The following is a 27,312-nucleotide window of genomic DNA, read 5'->3' as shown; positions in this document are numbered from 1 at the left end:
TATTTGTGGACTTGTTAATAAGGGCCAAGCTGTCTGGTGTGAGGTGGTATCTCATAGCAGTTTTGATTTGCATTTCTCTAAAATCAGGGATGTTGAGCATTTTTTCATGTACTTTGTTGGCCATCTGCATATCTTCTTTGGAGAAATGTCTATACAGGTCTTTTGCCCATTTTTCAGTTGGATCGTTGGCTTTTTTGCTGTTGAGTTGTGTAAATTGGTTTTATATTTTAGAGATTAAGCCCTTGTCCACTGCATCATTTGAAACTATTTTCTCCTATTCTGTAAGTTGTCTTTTTTTTTTCTTTTTGGTTTCCTTTGCTGTGCAAAAGCTTTTTTGTCTGATTAGGTCCCATTGGTTTATTTTTGCTTTTATTTCTGTTGCCTTGAAAGACTGACCTAAGAAAACATTTGTAAGGTTGATGTCAGAGAATGTTTTGCCTATGTTCACTTCCAGGAGTTTGATGGTGTCTTGTCTTACATTTAAGTCTTTAAGCCATTTGGGGTTTATTTTTGTGCATGGTGTGAGGGTGTGTTCCAGTTTCATTGATTTGCATGTGCCTGCCCAGTTTTCCCAGCACCACATGCTGAAAAGATTTTCTTTCTCCCATTTTGTGTTCTTGCCTCCTTTGTCAAAGATTAATTAACCATAGGTTTCTGGGTTTATTTCTGGGTTCTCTATTCTGTTCCATTGGACTGTCTGTTTTGGTACAAGCACCACACTGTCTTGATGATTGTGGCTTTGTAATATTGCCTGAAGTCAGGGAGAGTTAGGCCTCCTGCTTGGTTTTTGTTTCTCAGAATTGCTTTGGCAACTCTGGGTCTTTTGAAGTTCCATATCAATTTTTGGATTGTTTGTTCTAGTTCTGTGAAAAATGTCATGGGTAATTTGATAGGGATTGCACTGAATCTGTAGATTGCTTTGGGTAGTATGGCCATTTTCACAGTATTAATTTTTCCAACCCAGGAGCATGGAATATCTTTCCATTTCTTTGCATCTTCTTTAATTTCCTTCATTAATGTTTTATAGTTCTCAGCACAAATTCTTTCACTTCCTTTCTCAGGTTTATTCCCCAGGTCTTTAATTTTTTGTGTGTGTGCGATTTTAAAAGGTATTGTATTTTTGTATTCCTTTTCTAATATTTCATTGTTAGTATACAGAAATGTGACTGATTTCTGAATGTTAATCTTATATCCTGCTACTTTGCTGAATTTGGTGATCAGTTCAAGTACTTTTTGGGTTGAATCCTTAGGGTTTTCTACATATGGTAACATGTCCTCTGCATACAGTGACAGTTCTACCTCTTGTTTTCCAATTTTGATACTTTTGTGTGTGTGTGTGTCTGATTACTGTGGCTAGGACTTCCAATACTATGTTGAATAACGGTGGTGAGAGTGGGCATTAATGTCTTGTTCCAGATTTTAGTGGGAAGGCTTTTAGCTTTTCTCCATTGAGTATTGTATTTGCTGTGGGTTTGTCATAAATGACTTTGATTATGCTAAGGTATGTTCCCTCTATATGCACTTTGGTAAGAGTTTTTAATTAGGAATGGATGTTGGACTTTGTGAAATGCTTTTTCTGCATCTATTGAGATGATCATATGGTTTTTGACTTTTGTTAATGTGGTATGTGATGTTAAATGGTTTGCGTATGTTGAACGATTCTTGTGAACCTGGGATGAATCCCACTTGGTTGTGGTGTTTGATTTTGTTTTTTTTCATTTTTTAAATTTTTTCATTATAGCTGTTTTACAGTGTTCTGCCAGTTTTCTACTGTACAATGTGTTGACCTTGTTACACATACATATATAGACTCATCAGAAGTGATTGGACATAGTTCCCAATGCTACACAGCAGGATGTCATTGCCCATCCATTACAAAGGCGACAGTCTGCATCTATTAACCCCAGAGTCCCAGTCCATCCCAATCTCTCCTCCTCCTGCTTGGCAACCACAAGTCTCTTCTCCAAATCCATGAGTGTCTTTTCTGTGGAAAGGTTAATTTGTGCCATATATTAGACTGCAGATATAAGTGACATCATCTGGTATTTGTCTTTCTTTTTCTGACTTACTTCACTCAGTATGAGAGTCTGTGGTTCCATCCACGTTGCTGCAAATGACATTATTTTGTTCTTTTTATGGCTGAGTAGTATTCCTTTGTGTACACATACCACTTCTTCCTAATCCAATCATCTGTTGATGGACATTTGGGTTGTTTCCATGTCTTGGCTATTGTGAATATTGCTGCAGTGAACATGCATCTGATCTTTTTTATATGTTTTTGGATTCGGATGGCTAAAATTTTGTTGAGGATTTTTGTATCTATATTCATCAAGGATATTGCCCTATAGTTTTCTTTTTTGGTGCTATCGTTGGTTTTGGAATTAGGGTAATGGTGGCATCATACTCTGTCTTTGGGAGTGTTCCGTCTTCTTCAATCATTTGAAAAGGTTAAGGAGGATAGGGATAAGTTCCTCTTTGTTTGTTTGGTAGAATTCACCTGGGAAGCCATCTGGTCCTGGACTTTTATTTATAGGGAATGTTTTTATGACAGAATCAATTTCATTTCTAGTGATCAGTCTGTTCAGGTGATCTATACCTTCCTGATTAAGTTTTGGCAGGCTGTAAGTCTCTAGAAATTGTCCATTTCTTCTATGGTTGTCTAATTTGTTGGCATATAATTGTTCATAATATTCTCTTGTGTTTCTTTTGTATTACTGCAGTATCTGTTTTATTTCTTCTTTTTCATTTCCTATTTTGTTTATTTGGATTTTTTTTCTCTCCTCTTCCTGGTGAGTCTGGCCAGAGGTTTTTAAATTTTGTTTACCTTTTCAAAGAACCAGCTCTTGGTTTTACTGATTTTTTTCTATTATTTTTTGAATCTATATTGTATTGATTTCCTCTCTGATCTTTATGATTTCCTTATTTCTGCTGGCTTAAGGTTTTTTTTTTTTTTGTTCTTCTTTTTCTAATTCATTTAGGGGTGGGTTAATTTGTCAATTTGAGATTTTTCGTCTTTTTTGAGAAAGGCCTGTATTGCTATGAGCTTCCCTCTAAGCACTGCTTTGGCTTCATCCCATAGATTTTGAGTGGTCGTGTCTTCATTATCATTTGTCTCAAGGTATTTTTTAATTTCCTTTTTGATTTCCTCATTGTTCCATTTGTTTTTTAGTAGCATGTTGTTTAGTCTCCATGTAGTTAGTTTCTTCTCATTTCTGTTCCTGTGGTTGATTTCTAGCTTCATGCCATTGTGGTCAGAGAAGATACTTGAAATAATTTCTATACTCTTAAATTTGTTGAGGTTAGTTTTGTGCCTGACCCTTGAGAATGTTCCATCTGCACTTGAGAAGAATGTATATTCTGATTTTTTTCAATGTAATGTCCTGAAAATTTCAATTAAATCTAACTTTTTTATTGTGTCATTTAGGATCTCTGTTGCCTTATTGATTTTCTGTCTAGAGGATCTGTCCATTGTCACGAGTGGGGTGTTAGAGTCTCTCCTACTATGATTGTATTCCCATCGATTTCTCCTTTTATGTCTGTTAGTATTTTTTGGAGGTATCTGGGTACTCCTATATTAGGGGCATATATATTGATGATTGTAATATCCTTTTCTTAAATGGATCCTATTACCATTAAATAGTGTCCTTCTTTGTCTTTCTTTATGGCCTTCATTTTAAGGTCTATTTTGTCTGATAGGAATATTGCAACTCCAGCTTTCCTGTCTAATCCCTTGGTATGAAATATCTTTTCCCATCCCCTCAATTTTAATCTATATGTGTCCTTTGCCCTAAGGTGACTCTCTTGTAGACAGCAGATTGTAGGTTTTTGCTTTTTCATCCTGTCTGCCACTCTGTGTCTTTTGACTGAAGCATTCAGTCCATTGACATTTAAGGTAGTATTGGTAAATATGTATTTATTGCCACCCCATCACACTTAGCCCATGCAAGAGGTGCTCCACAAGCTGCTGCTAGTTGCAGGGTCTTGGGAAGGAACAGTGACTGAGTAGCTGCATGCTGCCCAGAGCATTTGGCAGTCGTGGCAGCAGGGCAGGTAAATTCCCAGAGGAGTGACGGCAACATCAGGTGGTGCTCAGTTGCAGTGCCTTCTTTTTTATCTACCTCTGAGGTGACCGGGGTCACTGGTGGAGCCTGTTCACAGACCCCTAGAAGTGGCAGGCCAAGCCTCTCTCTGATTTCTGAAATGACGCTTTGCTTTGTCCCTGCCACCTACAGATCATGCAAAAGACACCATGTCGCACTTAGTCCCCTGCTTCCCAAGTAAGTGGCTTCTTACCACCTGTAGACTGTGCCAGAGGCACCCCATCCTCTGAGAGCCTGTGTGTGTGCAGGGAGATTCCTATGGTGGTCTGCCCTTCCTCCTCTTGCCCACCCCAACAATGGCACCTTGTTTCTCCTTCAGGGCCATACCTCCTCCCAGGTTCCGTAGGTTGTGTTGTTCCACTCACCAGCCCATAGTTCACCACTCTCCAGCCCTTGGCACACTGCTCCTTAGCCTCTCAGGTTGTCTCCACACTAATAACCCTAATCCTCTCCCTGGAATTGACCTCTGGACCCTGAGTCTCAGCGCCCATCCCCCCCCCACCGAGCATCTCAGGCTGTGGTGTCTAGGAGATAATTTGTGTGCCTCTCATTCTGCTTTGCCCTCCTCAGTCCAGCTGCTGTGCTTTTCATGGTGACTTTGAGGTCCCTCTATCTCTGCTGATCTCCCGGTCGGCTAGGTGGCTTCCCAGCATCTGGGTTCCTTTCCTCTTTCACTTCTCCCTCTCAGGATTGCTAATCCCATCCTGATTCCTTTTCTCTCTCACTCTCTTTTTTCCTTTTGTTTCCCCACTTATGCCAAGAGTTTCTTCTCCTTTTTGGAGGTTTAGTTTCTTTTGCCAATGTTCAGAGGATGTTCTGCACAAATCATTTTAGATTTTTTTTGATATGTTTATGGGAGAAGGTGAGCATGAGCGTGAGCATGATGTCTTACTCCTCTGCCATCTTGATCCTTCATAGAGCAGTGATCTTAAGCTTTGGAATGCATCAGAATGACCTAGAGAGTTTGTTAAAACAATGCCTGGTTCCATCCCTGGTTTCTGCATCAGTAGGTCTAGGGTGGGGAGGTACATTTTTAACCAGTTTTCAGATGGTGAGGACATTACTCGTCTGAGGCTTGCACATCGAAACCACTATGCTCAAGTTCTAATGCTCTAATGCAGTCATCCTTTTGCTTTGTTCAAACTTACCATGAATAGGAGGTACTGCAGATTCCCACCCTTATCTCTGAGATTTTAAGTAAGTCTTAAGGATCTGCAATACTAACAAACCTCTCAGATAATTCTGGGTATGATGGCCTGAGACTAAAGAGATCAATGCCACAGTCTAGCCTGGACTGTCCTGTTTTACACTTGTCTCAGTGTCCCATCTAGTTAGTGGCCCATTTCTCTCTGAAAAAGTTGTTGAAGATTCAGTATATGCTTATCTTATCTGTGAAACATAACCTGAGGAATACTGATGCAGAGGTACTCCCAATCAATAAATTGTCCATCTTCCTGTCCCTTTTAAAACACCCTGCCTGAGTTCCCATTGTGGCTCAGGTGGTTTAGAACCCGACTAGGATTCATGATGATGAGGGTTCAATTCTTGGCCTCACTCACTGGGTTAAACATCCAGCATGCCTCAGGTTGTGGCTTAGGTCACAGATGCAGCTCAGATCTGATGTTGCTGTGGCTGTGGTATAGGCCAGTGGCTACAGCTCAGATTTGACCCCTAGCCTCTGAACTTCCATATGCTGTACCTGAGGTCCTTAAAAAAAAAAAAAAAGCATCCTGGCCATCCAATGAGAAACAGAGCTGCATCTGTTTGGGAAAGGTGAGGCAAGATAGCCTTGCCCATTCCTTAGCCTACTATTGTTGCAAATGCTTAGCCAACCATTTATGTACTAATCTACTCTGAGCTAAGTGTCCTTTAAATATATGTTATTTACTGACCTGACACTTCACTTTCTGCCTTTTATTTCTTATTTTGGCAAATAATTTCAAACAGAGGGTGTGAATAAAAGACACTGTTTGAACCAGCCACAATAAATAAATAAATAAGCAAAATTGAAAACTAAAAGAATAAGAGTATCCTGAAAAATTTACAGCTCTAAACACTTTTAAAGAACTGATGAAAGAAATACAGTATAAAGTGTAAGAAGGCAGTTAAATGGTGGGAAAATATGACCTTGAGAAGGTCAAAAGAAACATAAACACAAGAAAGAAGAATTGATGAATGGAATATAAGGCAGGTAAAATAAACTCTGGGTGGAGGTACACCATCTCATCTCTTTCAATATATTGCAAGTACAAATTTTGATGCTGGGGATGGATCTGTTAATACTTAAAGACTAAAGACTGTGAAGAACTCATTAATGCTGATTTGTTTCCAGGATACAAGTCTTCACCAGCAGATTAAGCATGCCATTACCTCCAGACATTTACACTAACTCTACCCTAATTCATCCTTCCTCCTTCTCCACTGCCAATATATATTTCATAAATCTTCAAAGGTAGAGGTGAATGAGCTTCATGATTCAAAGTTCCTCAAAGTATTATTAGAAGCCACCTGCATCACAATCATTCAAAATTTCTATTTTTCAAAAATTGTTTTAGACTGCAAGGCAGGATTTTAGAATCAGAATGTTTGGGGCTAAACCTGGATATCTCTATCTTAACCAGTATAGAGGTGACACATATGCCCAATAAATTTTTTGGAACATCTTCTCTTACGATTTTCTTTCTTCTTTTTCTCTATTGCTTTTAAGTGGATGGGCTTCTGGGAAAAATTATATATGGGTTTGGAAATTAGGGGTGTGATTGTTAGCAATGGTATGTTTTAAATTTTATAATTTAAAAAGTTTCACATAAAATATACATTAATGTCAGTAAAAACTGAATCATCATGTAAAAAAATAATTCAAGTAATCAGGTTTTTTAACAGATATTATTTACAGTATTTTATTTCAAGGAAGATTAATGGAGTAGGTTTCTTTTTTGGTGACTTCTTCTAAAATTTACAGCAGGTATTTATTTGTATCTAGTAATTCTTACACTCATGAGAGTTCCAAGAGTAAAAAAACTATGAAATTGTCAATTAAACAGATTTAATTATTAGTCTCCCTTTTCCTCACTAGAATTGAGACTGGGGAATGAACAATTCTTAAATATGTCTGAGCATTTTGGTAATTAATAGGTTTCATTCATGAAAATAGGCAGGAATCAGAGAAAAAGTTAAAGATGAAGAGGCATTTAACATCATTTGTCTCAAGTGATCTATACATGAAATAAACGTTCTCTCCCCCCATCTTTTTTTTTTTCTTTTTATGGCCACACCTGCAGTATATGGAAGTTCCTTGGCCAGAGGTCAAATCTGAGCTGCAGCTGAGGGCTACACCTCAGCAACACTAGATCCAGGCCACATCTCCAACCTACACCATGGCTTGCAACAACACCAAATCCTTAACCCACTGAGTGAGGCCAGAGATCAAATCTGGATCCTGCATCCTCACAGAGACAACATGGGGTCTGTTACCCACTGAGCCACAATGGGAACTCCAGAGTAAACATTTTATGGAACTCATTTTGAAGGTTCACAGAGATCACCTTCCCTAACTTAAGGTTTAAAGTAGATGAAAATTAAGCTTATCAATGTTTTCTTCTATTACCTGAGGAAAATGGAATTTACCAGCAAGACCCGTAAACTCTGTCTACATTTTATACTTCAAAAAAATACATATTAAAAATCATTTAGACAATCCAAAGAGTTCTCTTTGGTGCAGTGCATTAAGGGTCCAGCATTGTCACTGCAGCAGTTTGTGTCACTGCTGTGGCATGGGTTCGATCCCTCGCCCTGGAACTTCCATATGCTGAGCAAGGCAAAAAACAACAACAACCAACAAAAACACATCATTTAGCCAATCCTAGGGAAGAGAAGTATAGTTCTATGGAACTCTCTCAGTTTTATGAACACACTTTATTGACACAATGCCAATTTATGCTGATATCTATTAACAAAATGGGAAAAACATATGAAGCTGCTGAAAACGAAATATACATGAGACACTAAACTACACAGCAGAGACTAAAAGTTACAATCAAAGTGTGTGTGAGCTATGTGTATATATGTGTGTGCATATGTATGTACCTAAACCAGCAAAAGTGGAAGGCACCGTATTTTGCAGTTATCAGTACCATTAAACTCTAAGATCACAAAGGATTCCTTTATTACACCCTGTGTCCAAGTTCACACCACTAGAGGCAATAGAACATGATTCTAGAAAAATTCACTAAGGTAATAAAAAAGCTTAGAAAACACTTCAGATTACAAACTAAATTGACATGTTACACCCTACACAGAATGCTACCTGCTGCTTTGTCTGATGAGAAAGGTCATTCTTCAGGCCTTGAAGCAGGTGCCATCTCCTCCAGGCTGCTCTCTCCAACCCCATCCACATCCCATCTCATTTCCTGGTCGCTGTGAGAGTTCCCTAGAGCTCTCTGCTTGTACTGCTGAAGTCACTTTGCACATTATCTTCCTCTGCACACCGTGAGAAATTACAAACTAAGGACCATATTTACTTTAAATCTCTAAAGCCACAGCCCTGAACGGAGTCTCTGCCTGCCTCATAATAGGTATGCATCCAATAAAATGTTGGTCAAATGAATAATTGTTGAAATATTCAGCTGAAAACACTGGCCAAAGGATGAAGTAATAATTGGCTCTAGCTTCAGCTCTCTCAAGGCAATTCAATTCAATTCTAACTAATTTAATTCAACTTCACTCAACAGGCATTTAGGAAGGGTCTAGCCTTTGCCTGTAATAGAGATATAAACGTTTTTTTTTTCTGACCTGCATTATCTCTTCAATTGCCTTAACATTTTACTTTGCCAATAAAGGCATAGTTTAGGTTGACAACCAGAAATTAATTACAAGGGGGTGGACATCATAGTAGTGCTCCAAGTTTTGTGGGAAGAATACAAGAGTAGATACATCGAGAATGTGATTTCCAAAATACTACAGAGATTGTCCAATAGCATATATTTATATATAGATCTTCTCAATAACCTACTAGTCTTTCTTAAGTGGCCTTGAAAGAGAAACATCTATTGAATGCAATGAATTAGCTTTTCTCCTATGCATTCAGAATAGTATTATAACAGTGCAAGTACTCCTTGGGAGAAATGAGAAAATGGTGACTGAAATTATTTCCTGTGTTTTGTGCTTGTGTGTCTAACCCTGTTAAAGACAGTCTGGTAGAATCTCTATTACAGATTGCATGTGGACATATGTTTATGTATAATTTTTCACAATGTACATCATTGAATTTGTAATTAATTAATGGAAGTAATAGTGTTTAGAGGTATACACAACAATGGGAATAACACAGGAAATTCACTTTAGTATGAAACTCTTTGATTTGCATCATTTAGAGAATTGGCTTAACTCTCCATATCATACATCTTGGACACTCACTATAACTGATTCCATGAGAAATTAACTGTTAGAAAAGTCACTTGAGATAGTTTAAGAGAGGGTAATTTTCCTTTGTCTCAAGATTTAAGAGCACTTCACATATAATAATGCCTGTTTTCATGTTTCCAACTGAGAAGATTCCTTGGGTGTAAAGAGGGCTTTCTGTTAGGAGACTCCAGGCTCATACTAAAAGGAACAGGGATGTTGCTTCAAATGAGTTCAGGATCCATTTTGGGGAGGAGAAAGATGATTGGACTTTGAGTCAATCACCAAATTGGCTCAGAGGAAAAAAAAAAAAAAAAACAGTGTAGTGACAGAGAACTTCAGTTGTCTAGAAGTCAACTACAAAACATTCAATAAGGAAACAATTTGATTACATCACCTTTATAGTTTCTGCCACACTTAAGATTCCATGATTACAAGATAAAGAATGCCAGTTCTTGGAAATTACAAAACAGACTATAATCCTTCACTGTCTCATTAAGGGCTATGCCTTTACTCCTTCCAGGTAGTATTTCCTCTCAGATAATGCACACGCCTGGGGTAGGGGTCTTTGTTCAATTTCTCCTTGTTTCAGTCCCTTGAATACTCATTTCTTTCCCAGCTCAAGACTTGTACACATGCCTCTCTCTTCACTCTCTCCATAACTGACTCTTTGTAACATTTTTTTTTTTTGTCTTTTCTAGGGCCGCACCTGCAGCATACGGAGGTTTCCAGGCCAGGGGTCTAATCAGAGCTATAGCCACTGGTGTACGCCACAGCAACGCCAGATCGGAGCTGCATCTGCGACGTACACCACATCTCATGGCTATGCCGGATCCTTAACCCACTGAGCGAGGCCAGGGATTGACCCACAACCTAATCGGATTCGTTAACCACTGAGCCACGACGGGAACTCCTCTTTGTAACATACCAAGTCTCAGCTTAGGGCTACCTCTTCAGAAAGCCATTCTCTGAATATAGCAATGAAACCTTGTCAACCCTAATAATTTCATTCACTATATTAATCTCTCTTTGTGATGTATTTATCTGTCTGCTTCTCCCAATAGAATATGAGTTTATGGGGTAAGGACTATATGTGTTTTCCATGGGGTGCTCCATGTATATTTTACTGGATGCAGGAATGCAAAAGTCCATAGATAGAAAGGGAGAAGAAAAGGTAGTTCAGGAGACATTTGGGTATGGTCTGGGAAAAGACAGACATTAGCCAAATAATGTCCAAAAAAAGCGAACTGCAGCTCAACTGGACTATGCCTCCTAAATGCATCAGAAATGAACACATAAAGATGTACTAGTTTCAGTCAGACCTGGCTCGTCACTTGAACAATGCATAACTAATGGTTTGTAATTTGCAAAGCATTACCAACTAATATAGCCAATAGGAAAGAATGGATCATCAGGCCTATTTCTATTTTTTTTTTTTCTTCTTAGGGCCACACCAGTGGTATATAGAAGTTCCAAGGCTAGGGGTCGAATCAGAGATACAGCTGCTGGCCTGCACCACAGCTGCAGCCACTCAGTATCCAAGCCACATCCGCAGCTCATGGCAATGCCGGATTGCTGACCCACTGAGCAAGGTCAGGGATAGAATCAAATCCTCGTGGATACTAGTCACATTCATTTCCAACACACCATGAAGGAAACTCCTCAGGCTTGTTTCTTAAGAAACAGTCTGTTCTATAGTTTACATTTGGTTTAGCCTAACTCTTTTTTCAGTGTTTCCATTGTTTTGACTTTTTTTAGCCTCCTTACCTAATTAACCCTGATTCAGTTGGTGCAAAAATTCCTTCCTTGAGAAACCACCACTGACCATCTAATTTTAAACTTGTCTATCTCCCTGTACTTTTGCTACATAAGGATAAATGCATATGTTTGTATATTTATTTTATCAATTTCTATATCCCTGAGCTCAGGGTCAGCCTGTCCCTTTGTTCTCCATTGTATTTCAACTGGCAACTACAGTGACTTGTACATAGAATGAGTACCGAAAATATTTGTTGAATGGATTAATTGGATAGTAATAACTCCTCTTACTTGTCATGGACTTCTTTAAAAAACCAATTATAAACAATTGTACAAAACCCAGTTTCATGCGTGATTTTTTTTTTTTGCTTTTTTTTAAGGGGTGCACCTTCGGCACATGGAGGTTCCCAGGCAAGGGGTCTAATTGGAACTACAGCTGCCGGCTTACACCACAGCCACAACAACGCAGGATCTGAGCCATGTCTGCAATCTACACCACAGCTCACAGCAATGCCAGATCCTTAACCCACTGAGCAAGGCCAGGGATTGAAACTGCAACCTCACGGTTCCTAGCCGAATTTGTTTATGCTGTGCCATGACAATAACTCCTGGATATGCATGATTTTTGTAGAATAATAAAAAGAGGTGAATATATCAAATTCGACTTTCAATATTCCACATCCCATTCTCCTCTGCAGAGGAAGAGAATTCTCTTTTAAAACTCATTCTTTCCATTGGCATGCATATATAAAGAGATATACATACTTTTTATTTGTTAAAGAGCATAGTCATATGCATATTATTTTACATGTTGTTTTTCTTATGAACCTGCATACCCCTTTATATAAGCACTTAATTATCTGCTTTATAATTATAATAGGTTTATACTATTCCACTATAGATGTGAGCCAAAAATTTCAGAACTCTCACCAATTTATAGATACTTACACCATTTATAATTTTTGCATGTGTTCCATCAAACACATGTTTAATGTTTTTCAATGATAAAGTCTTAGACCAAGGCGGGTAAGGGGGGAGCCTCTAGGTGAATTTTTTTTTTTTTTTCAAAAGGTGCATCACCTATTGGATGGAATGCTCAATTTATTTCACAAGATTATCAAAGTCTAGAAGTTGGATATGTGAGGTATTTGGCATCATGATTCCATTCTAATTTTCATCAGTAACTTGGAAACCTCAACAGTTATTTAGTTGAGTCTGTATTATAATTTCAGCACATCTGTTTTGTTCAGCTATCTTGTACCCCAGGGTGAAGGGAAAAAAAGCTCAACCAAAAGAAATACAAAGGTTGAAATAACAACACATGTAGGATAATGTAAATGCATCGAGCCCTCTCCAAAAGCTGACTAGAATAATCTCCTGACACAACAGGTATGAGTAAATCATTTCTAAATACAATGAACCTCTGAGGCAAACTAAATATATTGAAGATATTTTTAAAATTTGCACCCAATAATAACTGAAATGAAAAGAAAAATACCATTCATAGTAAAGGTGCATTCCAATTGTAAGAGCCTAAACTATTCCTTTGATGAGATTTTTGACAGTATGCAAAAATCAAATGGTAAAAAAAAAAATAAGTATTTTTGTCACTATAATATAGGACAATAAATCTGGCACCAGTTGATCAGTGTACTGCTCAACACAACTGATGGATGGTGAAATTTACCCAGTCAGATGTTTTATAATAGAAAGAATGTTTGAAAAAGAAGACAAAAATGACTTTCTGAAATTGGTAAAGCTGCAAAACTTAAAATATCCATATAGCAACCTAATAGTTATCCAAGTCATTAAAACTTCAATTTTAAATATATACTGAATTTATAGCAGCAAAACCAGAATTTTTAATTAACATTTCTTTTGCAGCAAAATTAAAGGTACATTCTAGTCACATGTATTTGTCTTAATTTTACAGGCTTATAGTTGATTATAATGCTGTGTTAGTTTCAGGTGCATAGCAAAATGAATCAGTTATACGCAAACATATCCATTCTTTTTTCGGCTTTTTCTCCATATAGGTTATTATAAGATATTGAATATAGTTTCCTGTGCTATGCAGTAGGTCCTTATTGGTTATCTACTTTATATATAGTACTGTATATATGTGAATCTCCCAATTTATCCCTCACACTTATGTTTCACTTTGGTGACCATAAGTTTGATTTTGAAATATGTGAGGCTGTTTCTGTTTTTTAAACAAGTCCATTTAGTCACATTTGTCTGTTTATTTATTTTTGGCCAAAAGTATTTCACAAAGGGAGTTAGCAGAAAACTCAAGTTTCTACCATGTCTTCCAGAAATGACTGACTTGATTGCAGCATGGAGAAGTGTGTCTGAATAAGCATGATCGATGTTCATTAAATGAACAAAACTGACAGGTACACAAAATGGCACCACATGGTTGTGCATCTGAGCTTCCTATAATGAATAAATGGAGCGTGTGATCCCAAAGGCAGCTGCACCAGCCATAACTTTGTATTTGACACTTGACTGCCCTTAGGAGTCTGTTTGTCAAAAATCGTCCACTTGGAAGAAAACAAAACAAAACAAAAAAACCAAAAAAAAAAAAAAACAAAAGAAAAGAAAGGCAAAAGCTTATGAGGGTTTCTAGAGGGCAGTTACACACAAGCTTCTAGGAACACCACTTCAAGGAGTCAGATTGTTCTGAGATGAATCAAGTATTTATTTTATTGGTTACCAGTTTATGACTACTGCAGTTCATTTAAAGTTTATTTCACTAAAAATAATGTCATCACATTACATGCTAAAATGCAAAGCTGATGTGAAAAAGAGGGCAATGATTCTTTTCTAGTGTGGCATGGAAATTTTGATTCGACACTAGAAATCCAGAGCAGGTAGCAGGTAGGGATAAAAGAAATTTACTTCCTGGACAACAAAGCACTCACTAATTTGTAGGAAACCTTCTATCTCATGATCCAATGGCCCGTTATCCCTACAAATGATAAAGGACCTCTGTGAAACCATGTCCTTTAAAGGACCTCTGTGAAACCATGTCCTTTCAGACACTAGAAAAACAGGATGGTAACTGCTTTCCCTTTACATCAAAAGATCTCCACACTGTGACAATGAGATAAAGCCATTCCTCTAAAATTCCAAATTGTTTTAGGATGTAGAGATGCTCATGAAATGCTAACATAAATTCCTATATCTCATTTTAGATCAGAAATACTGACAATCTATAGAGAAGAGGGACAGTCAGTGGAAACAAGCTTGCAAGGACTTGATCCAGATCTTTGATTTCCTTAATCCTGGCTCTCATGAATCCAAATAGAGCTCAATATTACAGAGTACTGGGAATTTATCTTTAAGAAGATGTTTTTGTTTTTTATGGACAGTGAAGATGACAATATCTATTTGGGGATCAAAGAGGGAATCCTGGCTGCTACCAAATTCAGACCTCACACTTTGTAAAAAGCTGCAGTTAAGAGAACTGAAACCAAAGGCCCTGGATTAACACTGCTTCTACCCTGGAGAAGTTTGAAAAAGGAAATGTTTGAATGGAATTGGGGGTGAGCACTCAGGATTAAGGGCTGAGAAGTTCAGTGGATAATACAAATTGGTCTAAATGTTCAGTCTGTTTTCTTCTTTTTTGTTCCCCAGAAATTGCTCATCACGTGCAATACCCCTCCCCAAGTCTGTGTAACTTGGTCTCTGGTGAGAGCCACCTGGTGACTGCTTTTTTTATCCCATTGTCAGAGCACAGAATCATAAATTCATCCACAGCAGTTAGTTACAAAGGTCAGACCAGAGAGTGGCTAGGAGTACAAAATCAAGTGTGTACGGGTATAGTTGAAACACTATGTCTCACAGCAGAAATTATCACAACATTATAAGTCAACTATAGAACTTTAAAAAACATTAAATTAAAAAAAAAAAAGCGGTTGCCAAGGCAGAGAGGGAGGGAGTAGGATAGACTGGGAGTCTGGGGTTAGTAGAAGCAAACTATTACATTTGGAATGGATAAGCAATGAGATCCTGCTCTATAGCACAGGGAACTATATCTAGTCACTTGTGATGGAATATGATGGAGGCTAATGTGAGAAAAAGAATGCATGTGTGTGTGTGTGTGTGTGTGTGTGTGTGTGTGTGTGTGTGAGACTAGGTCACTTTGCTGTACAGTAAAATATCGACAGAACACTGTAAACCAACCATAACGGTAAAATTAAAAATCATTTTTAAAAAAGCAAGTACACCAGTGTTCAAATGCCAAGCTTTAGAAATAACATCCAGAAGTCCAACTGCTCTTTCAGCTTCTTACTTGCTAGTGTGCCGTCAAGCAAATTATGTGATCTCTCTGTGACTAAGGTTTCTCACTGATAAAATGGGAATAACATTTCTATCTCAAAAGATGGCCAAGACTATAATGAAGATGATGATTGTTAAGGGCTTAGCATTCTTCCTAACAAGGTAAGCGTTCCAGACTCAGGAGTTATACCATAAATGATTTTGGTCTTTGCCCTATCTTTGATGAATAAATGTTAAGCTTCAATGAGGACATGGATCATTCAGCAGAACCCTGAGGGAGGATGTGAAAAGGGGCTTCAAGTACCTATTGTCTAGTGCTGCCTATTAAAGCATAGCAGAAAAAGGAAAGTCAGATCAACATGTGAAAACCTCTTAAGAACATCCTAAAGCTCACTCCCCAAAGCCTCTTGATTCAAAGCATTGGTTATTAGAGGATGTTGATTATTAGAGTGATGAGAGATGGCTGAACTAGGACTGAGATATAAAAAATATGTTCCCTCAAGTAAAGGCTAATTCTATAAACCCTTTCAGGATGGGTTGCTCTTGCCAGCTGAAGGTGGGATGTGTCTTAGTTTGAGTTCTTTCAGAACCTGACTCTGAGACAAGTATTAGAATAAAATGGGTTTATTTAAGAAGTGCAGGTAATGCTAGAAAGTGAGGAGATGTTCCATGGGAGTAAAAACATCCAATAAATTATACTCAATTAAAGCAGCCAATATAGTGGACAAGCCTACAGAGAAACTCTGCCAAGTTGTGCAAATAACATTTTGCAGGGTCATCCTGCCTGAGGAGCAAGAGGTCTAGGGTACTTACACAGCACCATTTGGGAGGTGCCCTTCCAGGGAGGGCTACATCCAGGGAATGTTAACCCTTAGCATTTAAAGCTTAGTTATACACAGGGGCAGTGCCGTTTCCCACAGTTCTAGGAAAGGAGAACTTAGAAGAAGGGCGGTAGGTAATAGGAGTTGGAAGTCTGCAGAAACACAATTAAGGGTTTGAGGCACAAAGCAGTGCTGACAGCCCCAGATACAGGAGGCCATGGTGTCTACTTGTACTGTGTGGTACACAGGAAGAGATTAAGGCAAATTCCCTAAGACTCTACATGCCAGAGTGTCTTGCAGAAATCATGCTGTCAGTGGCCACAAGCTTCAGCAGCATCAACACCTCAGAACTCTTCAACCTGTAACTGAAACTTATAGTCAACAAGTGTAGTGATTATAAACATTATGAAAGTTTATAATCATTGGGAAATTCATATTTGAGCGGATAGGCATGCTTATGTTTGTGCATGTGTGTAAGAGAGAGAGGAATAGATAGATCCTAGAAACCACTCAGATGTGGATACACACAATTACCCCTTTAAAGATCTGGCAAATGTGTTTAATATAAGAAGGCAATTGTTTATCTGTACGTTTCCTTAACCTAGCCTATGCTTCTCATCATTTTCTGCATGACAACATATGTTGTCCAGCATAAGTTTTAAAAAATGGTTAAGAATCACATTTTGGGTTTATTCACATAATTTTATTTGACATATAAGTGCTTTATCTTTCAGTTGCCGATTTTTCTATTTACTATATTATGTCATTCATATTACATTCACTAGAACGCCAGCCTGTTTTGAATCATTGAGCTGGAAGGGAATGAAGGAGAAGAGTTTATTTTGTCCCCAATGTAGGAACAAATAAATGTTGGCATATCCTGAACACATGAGGATTTCTAGAAGTACCACCACCACCAACACCTTTGTTTCTGTACAAGACATTCCAAGTTCTTTACAACTCTATTTATCACTAGAAGTTACGGAATCTTTTTTTTTAATATATATATTTTTCCATTATAGCTAGTTTACAGTGGTCTGTCAGCCCTCTACTATACAGCACAGAGACCCAATCACACATACATATACACATTTTCTCACATTATCCTTCATCATGTTCCATCATAAGTGACTAGATAGCTCAGTGCTATCCAGCAGGATCTCATTGCTTACCCATTCCAAAGGCAACAGTCTGCATCTATTACTCCTAAATTGAAGTTACAGAATCTTAATAAAAGTTTAAAAATTTAACATACAGAGAGCTATATTAGCATGAAATGTAGATGATAACCTTTCAAGCTTTTCAGCCAATTGGGAAGTATGGGTGCAGAATTAATGTCAGGAAGTTGCTACTGATTATTTGGCAATAATGGGATATTCGCTATTATTAAAAGCAGATTCCACTGTTGAAAATATCCAATTTGTGGAAATCCTTTTGCGAACTTGAGTCATGTGGCCATTTCACTTCTACCTGTCAATCCTAGTCCTGAATCCTCAGGATCAGGTTACTGCTATGGCACAGGTTCAGTCCCCGGCCTGGGAGCTTCAATTTACTTTTACTACAAAATCTTAATAAAGTTCTTTAACTCTTTGGGCCTGAGTGTCCTTGTCCTGCAGTAAGATTCAAACTTCTTTCACTCTACAGATCTAAGGACCCTTTCATCTCCTGGGATCCTCTAAACATTGTGATACAAACATCATGCATTTTTAGGAAATTGTTTTTTGGGCTGTGCCCACAGCATGTGAAAGCTCCCGGGCCAGGGACTGAACCTGTGCCGTAGCAATAACCAGAGCTACAGCAGTGACAACACCAGATCTTTAACCTGCTGAGCCACCAAGTAACTCCCAAACATCATGCACTTTAAATTACTCCTTTCCTTCACAATGCAAGCCCATACTGATTAAAAATGACATTGACTGCTTTCCTCAATGTTCCACACATTATTTTATGTGTTAATTCCTCTTAATATAGTACATCTTGCCCTCTATGTATCAGAAAGGATGAATGGCTTCCTCTTACTTAAACCTTGGTTGTGCATACAAAAGGAGAATCGTTTTACTGATTCTTTATTTCAGCTTTATCAAGTTATTAATATTGCCAAATTATAGCTTAATGCTGACACTGGACCATGTTAGCATATATCAGGACAAAATATAAACATTTGCTACTGGGAGAAATTCTACTGTAGCAAATTGTTTAGTACTAGTTTTAGTACCTGAGCTGTAAACAGTTTTGCATTGTGAACTGTGGATCTTAGCTAGCATTTGTAAATACCCTCTATCTATTATTTTCAAGAGGTTGCTCTAATCTCATTTTATTAGTTAGTTTTTTACAATCACTCCCCAAGGGGTCTGTTGGCAAGTTATTAATATGAGAGATGAGAAAGGAGCAGCAGTTCACTGCCTTGCTCACAACCCCAGAGTAGAGCATGAAACAGTTCAGTGCAAACTCAGTATTTCTGAATCCAAAGCTTGACTGAGACCCTGGACTGAGCTTACTATTTTTTGATACCAGTTCAAAAAGCGGTTGTTAATGTTGTTGGTTGGTTCATGATACAGTAGACAGTGGACTTCACTGAAGGAACTGAATTCTACTCCTGAATTTGCCACCAAATGTCTATTTGACTAAGAAACAAATAAGTACTGGACTGCAACAGCTCTGACAGGACAGCCCACACCCTCCACTCCTTCCAGCAGGCTCATTTTCAAATATCCACAAACTTACATTTGCTTTAACATTGAAAAGAGAAGAGGAAAAATAAAGAGTAGGTTTTATGGAAACCAAATGCACCTCATCCAGGGCAGATAAATATCCTAAGGGAGTAGGCAACATAACACAACACCTATTAGATAGCTGGAGCCGTTATAACCTATCTGCCAGCCTTCAGTGGAGAAGAGTAGTTACCAAACTGTGAAAATTCTGATAAAAGAAGCAAATGTGATGCAGGAATAAATCAGGACTTCAGAGAACCCACTGGTTCTTTTACGTCACAAGTTACAGAGGCTTTTTAGAATTAACAGTGGTAACTGGAAACTCAAACAAGGAAGCAGGAAAGAATCACTAATGTAAAGCCCACAGAGGGAACAAGCCAGCCCTGCCACATGGCCTCCTAACTTTGGGATATTAATACTCTCATCTGTAACACAAGATGATTGGACCACCTACCAATCATCATTTTAGTACATTTATGTACAAAGGGTATTTCACATATGCCATATAAAGCAGATATTCCTATTATCTCCATTGAAAAGATACAAACTCTGCAAGCATAGCTAAGTGAAGTAAATGTCCCCAAGGTCACAAAGTCAGTATATGGCAAAGTCGGAACATAAAACAACATAATTTATAAAGTCTGAAATGTAATGATCCTATTCTTTCTGGAGGATGCAGGTGGTCCATGATATAGAATGTCCTTATGAGGGAATCAGATTCTAATTCACAGAAAAGTTGTCTTCTATTAATATAAAATCATTATCCACCTAATATAACTTTAACTTCTTTCTCCTCTAGATTTTTCACTCTGTAAGGAAAGAACTCTGCATGTAACCTAACATTTATTTAATAGGTGCTGATTGACGAAATAATGCTCACTTCCAATTCACCTTATATGTGAAATCAACACAGTAGTTAAGAATATTACAGTAAGATGAATACAGGTTATAACTTGGGTTGTCAAGCCTCCAGAGTTGGCAGTGAAGGAAGAAAACGTGATAGAATCCAGAGGTCGGATAAGACAATGCCAACATTAATTAAAAACAACATTCAAAGAAGTGAAAACAAACAAGGCCAACAGCAACAAGAGCAACAACATACAAATGAAGTATCAGAGCTTTAGGAAGTTTATGAAACTCATACACATTACGTTGTTAATACAAGGATCAAAGAAAAATATGATAAAAAAGGGAAAAAAGCAAAGAAAAAGAAGCAAATAAATTTCTACACTAAATTTCTATAAGCATTTTCAAGGCAAAATGCTGGTTAGACAGAAAAGAATAGCAAGCAAAACTTACCTCCTCCTGTCACTGGCCTGAAAGTAATATAATGTGTATATTCCATTTCTTCTTTCTTATAAAATAACCCATCATATGCCTGTCCTTGAAAATGTTTATGACTTTATAAAAGTACCACACAATTTCCCACACCTGGTTAAGCCCAATGAAACTCGGTACTATTATAAAAGCTGATCTATAAACTGCAATTCTATAAAATTCATATAGATTACCGGGAGGTTCCAGCTATTATTTCTCTCACTCAGAAAGCACAGGTTTGAGGTGGGCAAAACATTATGAGGCCTTTACAAACCAACACAATCAATACCTTTACAAAATATGGGTGCTCCTGGAATGGTTATTCATGCTGAGAAGGTTAAGGATACGGGCTCCATGACAGACAGTGGACTCTCTTAGGAAGAACACATGACTCAAGAGTACATGTAACTCTATGATGTCTGACTAGGTGGCACTCTTTTAAGTCAACAGAGAAGTCAGAAGTCCTCATCCACAGGATGAAAAGAGAGGTGCTTTTAAATGAGTGACCAACATAGAAAGTGATTATACCTACACTTGCACTATATTTACTATATTAGAAATAAAAATTTGAATGAAGAGGAAACTGCTTCCTGATTTTGAGATAGTTAAAGAGTTTTCCAATAAAATTCACTCAATATTTACCATTTTCCTCTCTTTGTGTGTTTTTCTATTTTATTTTATTTTATTTAGGAGAAAATAGTTTCTTTTTTTTTCTATAATCTTAAATCTGTTTATTTCCTCAATACATTATTAGTGTAGAAAAAATAACGTGTTTTTCTTTTAATGTAAGAATAAATTATTGCTGGTTTTAAATAGGATTGTTGAACCTATATTCCTAAGTCTAACCAAGCCAAGGTGTTCTTTTTTTGTGCTATTTTTGGCAGGTGTTTGCATTAATGAAATGATAGCTTTCTAAGAATAATTTTTAAAATTTCATTCTCCATACTTTAGCAAAAATTATATTAAAAAATCTGTTCTTTGAAGGTGAAGGCATGATAATTTCTTGGAAAAGAGTGTTAAAAACTTCACTGATTTCTTCTATAGTTTAATGGTTTGTTCAGGTTTTCTTTTCTAATCTACTATGAGTACATTAATTTTTGATTATATAAATAATGCATAATCACTATAAAAATGGTTCAATTACAAATAAATGGTTTAACCATTTGAATTTCCAGCCAAATTCTATTAATATTTTAATGAGAATCATTTTACATATTTTTATGTACATAATCCATTTTTGTTATCATTTCCTTTTCTCTGCCCTCTTACAATCATATAAACTTGTTTCATTTACTGAGAAATATTTATGCAAGGACATAGGTGAAAGGCTTTATGCTAAGTGACATAGAAGAAACAAATTAACATCAAAATGTGTTCCCCAAAGAGGTTACATTCTCATAACTGGGATGAAACACCTTCATACTTAATCAAGCAGCATCTCTGGTACCATCTCTGGTACCCCAAAAGGCATGGACCTTCAGCACTCACCAGCCACCTTACACTGTTAGACCAACATGAAATCCCACAGATGAGGAATGTCTTACATCTACCATCTTCCAGTCATAGTTCCATGCCATCTATCATTCCTATGCTGGAGGCAACTACCCTTTTGTTTATGTTGAGAGAGAGATTTAAGACTCTGTAATCCTTGCAACTCAATTAGCAGCATCAATATAGATTCTGGGTGCCGATACAGGGTCTAGGCTAAACGCTGACTTGTTAGCACCAAAAATATGATACATTTGACTAAAAAAATCCACAACTGTAGCTCCAAATAGTAAGTGCTCAGAAAAATAAATTTAATATGTATATACTCAGGGCTTTATATAGAAATTATAAAATGAGAAATATATTAAGAAAACTTATTTTTCATAGCTAAAGAACTTAGGATGACACACATATATGATCAACAAATTTGATGTTTATCTTTGTCACAGAAAGAAAAGCATTCTCCCAATATCAAAATGCTTAGTGATTCAAAAAAAGAGATTTGAGTTTCCCTTTGTTATTCTTAGAAGTAATGTCTGGGATTCTGAAAGAAAGCAGTTGAGAATGATTCAATCAAGACCATTGTTGAAATAATTGAAACTGGAGTGTCTCATTATTTGTAGTGAAGAAGCAATTTCTGTATGGCTGTTATCATTCACTGTGGTTGAGCTAAAGTAGAGATACAAGAGCCAAACTAATGGAAATATTTAGTCTTTTGCCAATTTCAACTATAGAAAATAGTCAGTAGGTTTATTTACATACTACATTTTTACTTTGTGAATATATATAGGATCATATGGAATGCTGTACATGTTTGGAATAAAAATGACTTGCCTACTTGGAACAATAGAAATAAGCTAACATATATGAAGTGATTATTATCTACTCAAGATATTGGCTAACTTAATCATCATAACAACTTTATGAGGAAGGTGCCAGTACCATTGTTTTCACAAATAAATCAAATGAGAGCCATTGAACTTAAGTAAATTATTTCAAGCCACACAATAGCAAGCAGAGTATCCATGATTCAAATTCAGGCAGTTCAATTCTAAAGTTTTCTATATTAACTACTATGCAATTCTGCCTTGTTTTAAATTACAAGAGTGTATACTTTTGATGTATAATGGCAGCAAAAAACCTATTACCAAAGTATCATCAATTATGTAATACCTCAGTTAAACTGTATCAAACACTCCTGTATAGTGATGAGAGAGTTCAGTGTTCTCATTAAAACACAAAAGGCCTCTGATCCATATATTGGAGCACTGGAGTCTCACTGCTTGACATTAAAAAGGGAAAAAATATATATATATATATTCTAAAATATAAATATATATTACATATACACATATAAAATATATTTACATGGAGACAGAAATGAATAACCTATTGATCTATAGTAAAAATGAATAAAATATATATTAAAATATAATAAACAAATAGTAGTATGAAAATTCAAAATAAGGGTAAGTGCATAAATTAATATGGAAAAGAGAAAACTAAGAATAGAAAGATCCAGAGTTGAAACTGAATGGGTGCAAGTAACGGAAACATCAGGGTATGGAAATGAGGGGAGATCTTTAGAGGAAGAAATAGATGCTATGGAAACACGAGCTGTCTCTTGGAGGTTCTGTGATTAACCGCACTGAGTATTTAGTAAACCTTAATGCTCTCTCTAAATTTGAATACACAAAACACCACAAGATGTCATCCACACTTAAACAGGTTGATTATTCTGAGGTCAAAGTTCAAATTAAATGCCAGAGAAACACTATCTATCCCCTCATCTCAGTTCACTAAGAATGATCTCCAACTTTACAGTATATGAACTAAAGCCCATGGACTGGATTCTTTCACAGCTTACAGAGTTAATTATTACACTGATTTTAACATGGTGACTTGCTTGATGTCACAAAAAAGATGAGAAGAAAATCAAGAGGCTTGAGTGACAGTAGGGAGTACAGAATTGAGTTAATATAATGATAGTTGAAAAAGGACTGTAAAAAATAAGACAATAGCATGCAATAACCAGTTTCCAACCGATTCCTAAAGATCAGCTGGGAAGATATAAAAATGTGTAGTTTACTTTAGAGATTTTTTTGATATAAAATAATTTAAAACAATTCTGACACATGAAAAAGAGAGTCTTTGTATTTAGTCCCTTTCCCTTGACAATGTATTAAAAAAAAACATAATTTGTGTTTACATTATTACACTAAAGCTACAATAACTTAAGTGTCTGCAAAATATTTAGTGAGAACACAGCTCTATGAAAAACCCAAAAACTTGAAGTGATATATTATTAATTCATCAAATGTTACTGAGTACCTATTACATGCCACAATATGCAAGTTTCTCAGAAATTAGGGAAAAATTCAAAGGACTCCCAGTTTAAAAGTAGGCAAAGTGGAATTTTAAAAGGTACATAAGGAAAGAGGATGGATAGCCACCAGAAAAGAAAATTCTGGCTAGTCATGTAGATATAAATAGGATAACTGAATCACTTGCCCTAAAACTTGTGCATGCTAGATAATTTCTAAGATTTCAAGAACATTTAAATACAGTATTTTTAAAGAGCAATTCCATAGCATGATGATTAGAATAAACCACTACCCCATATAGGTATATCCAACTGGCAAGAGAACTGAGGACAAATGGATGTCAGCATGCTTCAGATGTGTCTGCCACTGGCACAGTGGATGAAAATAGTACAGAGGAAGGGATAAAGAAGGTGTACCACATATATACAATGGCTATTACTCACTTATAGAAAAGAATGAAATCATGCCATTTACAGCAACATGGATAGACTTAGAGATGATCATACTAAGTGAAGAAAGTCAGACATAAACATCACATGATATCACTTATATCTGGAATCTTTAAAAAGGATACAAATGAACTTACTGCAGAATTGTTCAAAGACTCTCAAAACAAACTTATGGTTACGAAAGGGGATAGACTGACGGAGGATGGATTAGGGGTTTGGGACTGGATAAGCACAGTGTGGTATATGGAATGACTGACCACAGTGGGGACCTCTGTATAGCACAGGGAACTCTACCCAATATTCTCTGATAATCTATGTGGAAAAAGAATCTGAAAAATAATGGATATGTGTATACATATAGCTGAACCACTTTGTTGTACAGCAGAAATTATCACAACATTGTAGATCAACTATACTTCAATAAAACTTTAAGAATTATTATATTTTCATACAAGGGAATAATATATTGCAATGAAAGTAGCACACATGTGATATATATAACAACATGAATTAATCTCAAAAAAATATTATGTTGAGCAACACAAGCTAGATACAAAAAAGTGTATCCTTTTCTGATTCTGTGAAGTTCAAGAAAAGGTAAAACTCATCTACAAGGACAAAGAAGACCAATTATCTCAGGATAGGAGGTATTGACTGGGAAGAGGTAAAAGAGAAGTTTACCCAATTAATGAAAATATACTCTATCTTGTTTACCATCATCTGGATAATGATTACCTGAGTACTTATATTGAGTTACAGTTAAGATCTAAGTTTCTCACAGTGTGTAAATTATATATGAATTGAAAAGGAGAAAATATGCTCAAGAGGCAACAACCACAGAATCAAAGGAAAAGAGGCACAAAACAATGACATTTAGATGACATACACAGAGTAAAGAATTCAATAACTCTTACCAGTGACTTATTTTTCCATAATAGAAAAAAGAGAGTGAGGGAGAGGGATGGGAGTGAGGGTGAGACTGGAAAGAGAAGAAAGGAAAAAAGTGAAAAAAAAAAAAAAAAGAAAGAAAAAGAAAGGAAAGAATCAGACCAGTGAAAGATGCAACAGGGCAATACAGAACTTCCAGTTTGAAAAATAAAACTTTCTTGTGAAAAACCATTTCATAAAACTAAGCAGGGCAATCATTTAAGGCTGCAAACTTTTTATACAATAGTCTACCTTCCCCTCTACAAATACACTTAATTAAATTTTATTAATTAGGTTTCAGGCATTTTTATGGGCTGTGCTGAAAAATAGCTCAACACTTCTGAAGAAATAAGTATATTCCATGCACAACAGTTTTCAAGTTGACTGAATTATAACTAAGAAAGAGACTGACTATACTTAATGCCATTATTTTAAAAGTAAAGTCCAGCTGAAATATAGACACTACACCGATGGTAGGCTGGTGCTTATTTTAAGCAAATGAGGTAACAAAAGCACAGCAAAACTAAAATAAAGGGCTTAAGGAATAGTTCTAACGATTTACTAATAATCACAGATTAGTAAAAACTGCATTTAACTTTGCTTCACCAGTCCAGCTGACTACTAGTACTTTTTAAATATGAAAGTAGAGGAAGCTAATTTATCCCTAATCTTATCACATAAATGAGCTCATCTAGTCTTTCATTTTTGGTATCTCTGGAAAGGACACATATTCTAAAGCAATAACATTGAAAATACATCTGAAATTGATTTTCAGGCTTGATACATTCTTCAGAACGCTAGTAACCTAGCCCTGACTTTTCACAGTAATTTTATTTTGGCCATGAGCAATGAAACTGACTATATAATACATGAGGTTACGAGACAGAATATGAAAATAGGAGAATAAAAAAAAAGTTATCTTCAAATATATTCTGAGAGGCTAAAAATGGAGGATTGCCATTTCACAACTGTCAAGAGAAAGGATTAATTTTAAATCATTTTCTATTTCCATTGCCTGATGTGGTAAAGTTGGATGAATAAAAGTCCATTGTCTTTATTCATTAATTTCAAGAGATTGTTAGAAGATGGAAATCTTTTGGAATTATTATGCTTCTGTAACAATCTTTATCTAAAAACTATGCCTCTCAGTTCTCTTCTAACTGTAAATGTTGTCAGAAGGATGAATTAGAGTCAAGCTGTCAATACAGATCTTCAGTGTCTGCCCCACGAAGTTCATGTGACAATCTTTTGTCTTCCTACACTTGCCACGATACCATTTAGCAAAAGAACTTGATTGTGGTCAGTTATCAGTGTTTACAAATATCAAATCGCTACGCTGTACACCTCAAACTAATAAAATGTTATATGTTAGTTATACCTCAATTTTAAAAAAAGACCTACTTCAAATGAGAAAAAAGAAATGTTTAAAGGTACATGGCTGATTTCTGAAGGTTCTCTTCATAAGCCAAGATGTGTTAGATTAACAACTGTAAATACAGCTACAAAATGACCAAATTATGATCTAGTTAACCTTCCCCAATACTGAAACTGTTATCAACGATCCAGTGGATTCCCTTCGGGATGTGGTGATAACTAGATGCCAACAAAGTCACACTGGTGAACTGTTTTCTGCAGAAACTATTAGCTCAGAAGGCAAAACAATAAAAAGACAATGTCTCTATAGGAATGCATGTATATACATATTTAAACATTAGATTGAAAATTTTGTGTAA

The 27,312-nt window shown here is 36.5% G+C and overlaps 1 protein-coding gene across 3 annotated transcripts in view; it reads right to left on the bottom strand.

The window, feature by feature from the left end:
- Window positions 1-27,312, bottom strand: part of CNTN4 (contactin 4) — a 985,539-nt gene that overhangs the window by 616,337 nt on the left and 341,890 nt on the right. The window lies entirely within an intron of this gene.

The sequence above is a fragment of the Phacochoerus africanus genome, chromosome 1, assembly GCF_016906955.1.
Source record: "Phacochoerus africanus isolate WHEZ1 chromosome 1, ROS_Pafr_v1, whole genome shotgun sequence".
NCBI classification, from domain to species: domain Eukaryota; kingdom Metazoa; phylum Chordata; class Mammalia; order Artiodactyla; family Suidae; genus Phacochoerus; species Phacochoerus africanus.
Note: the sequence above shows the minus strand (reverse complement) of the source record. Positions and strands in the feature narration are given on the sequence as shown.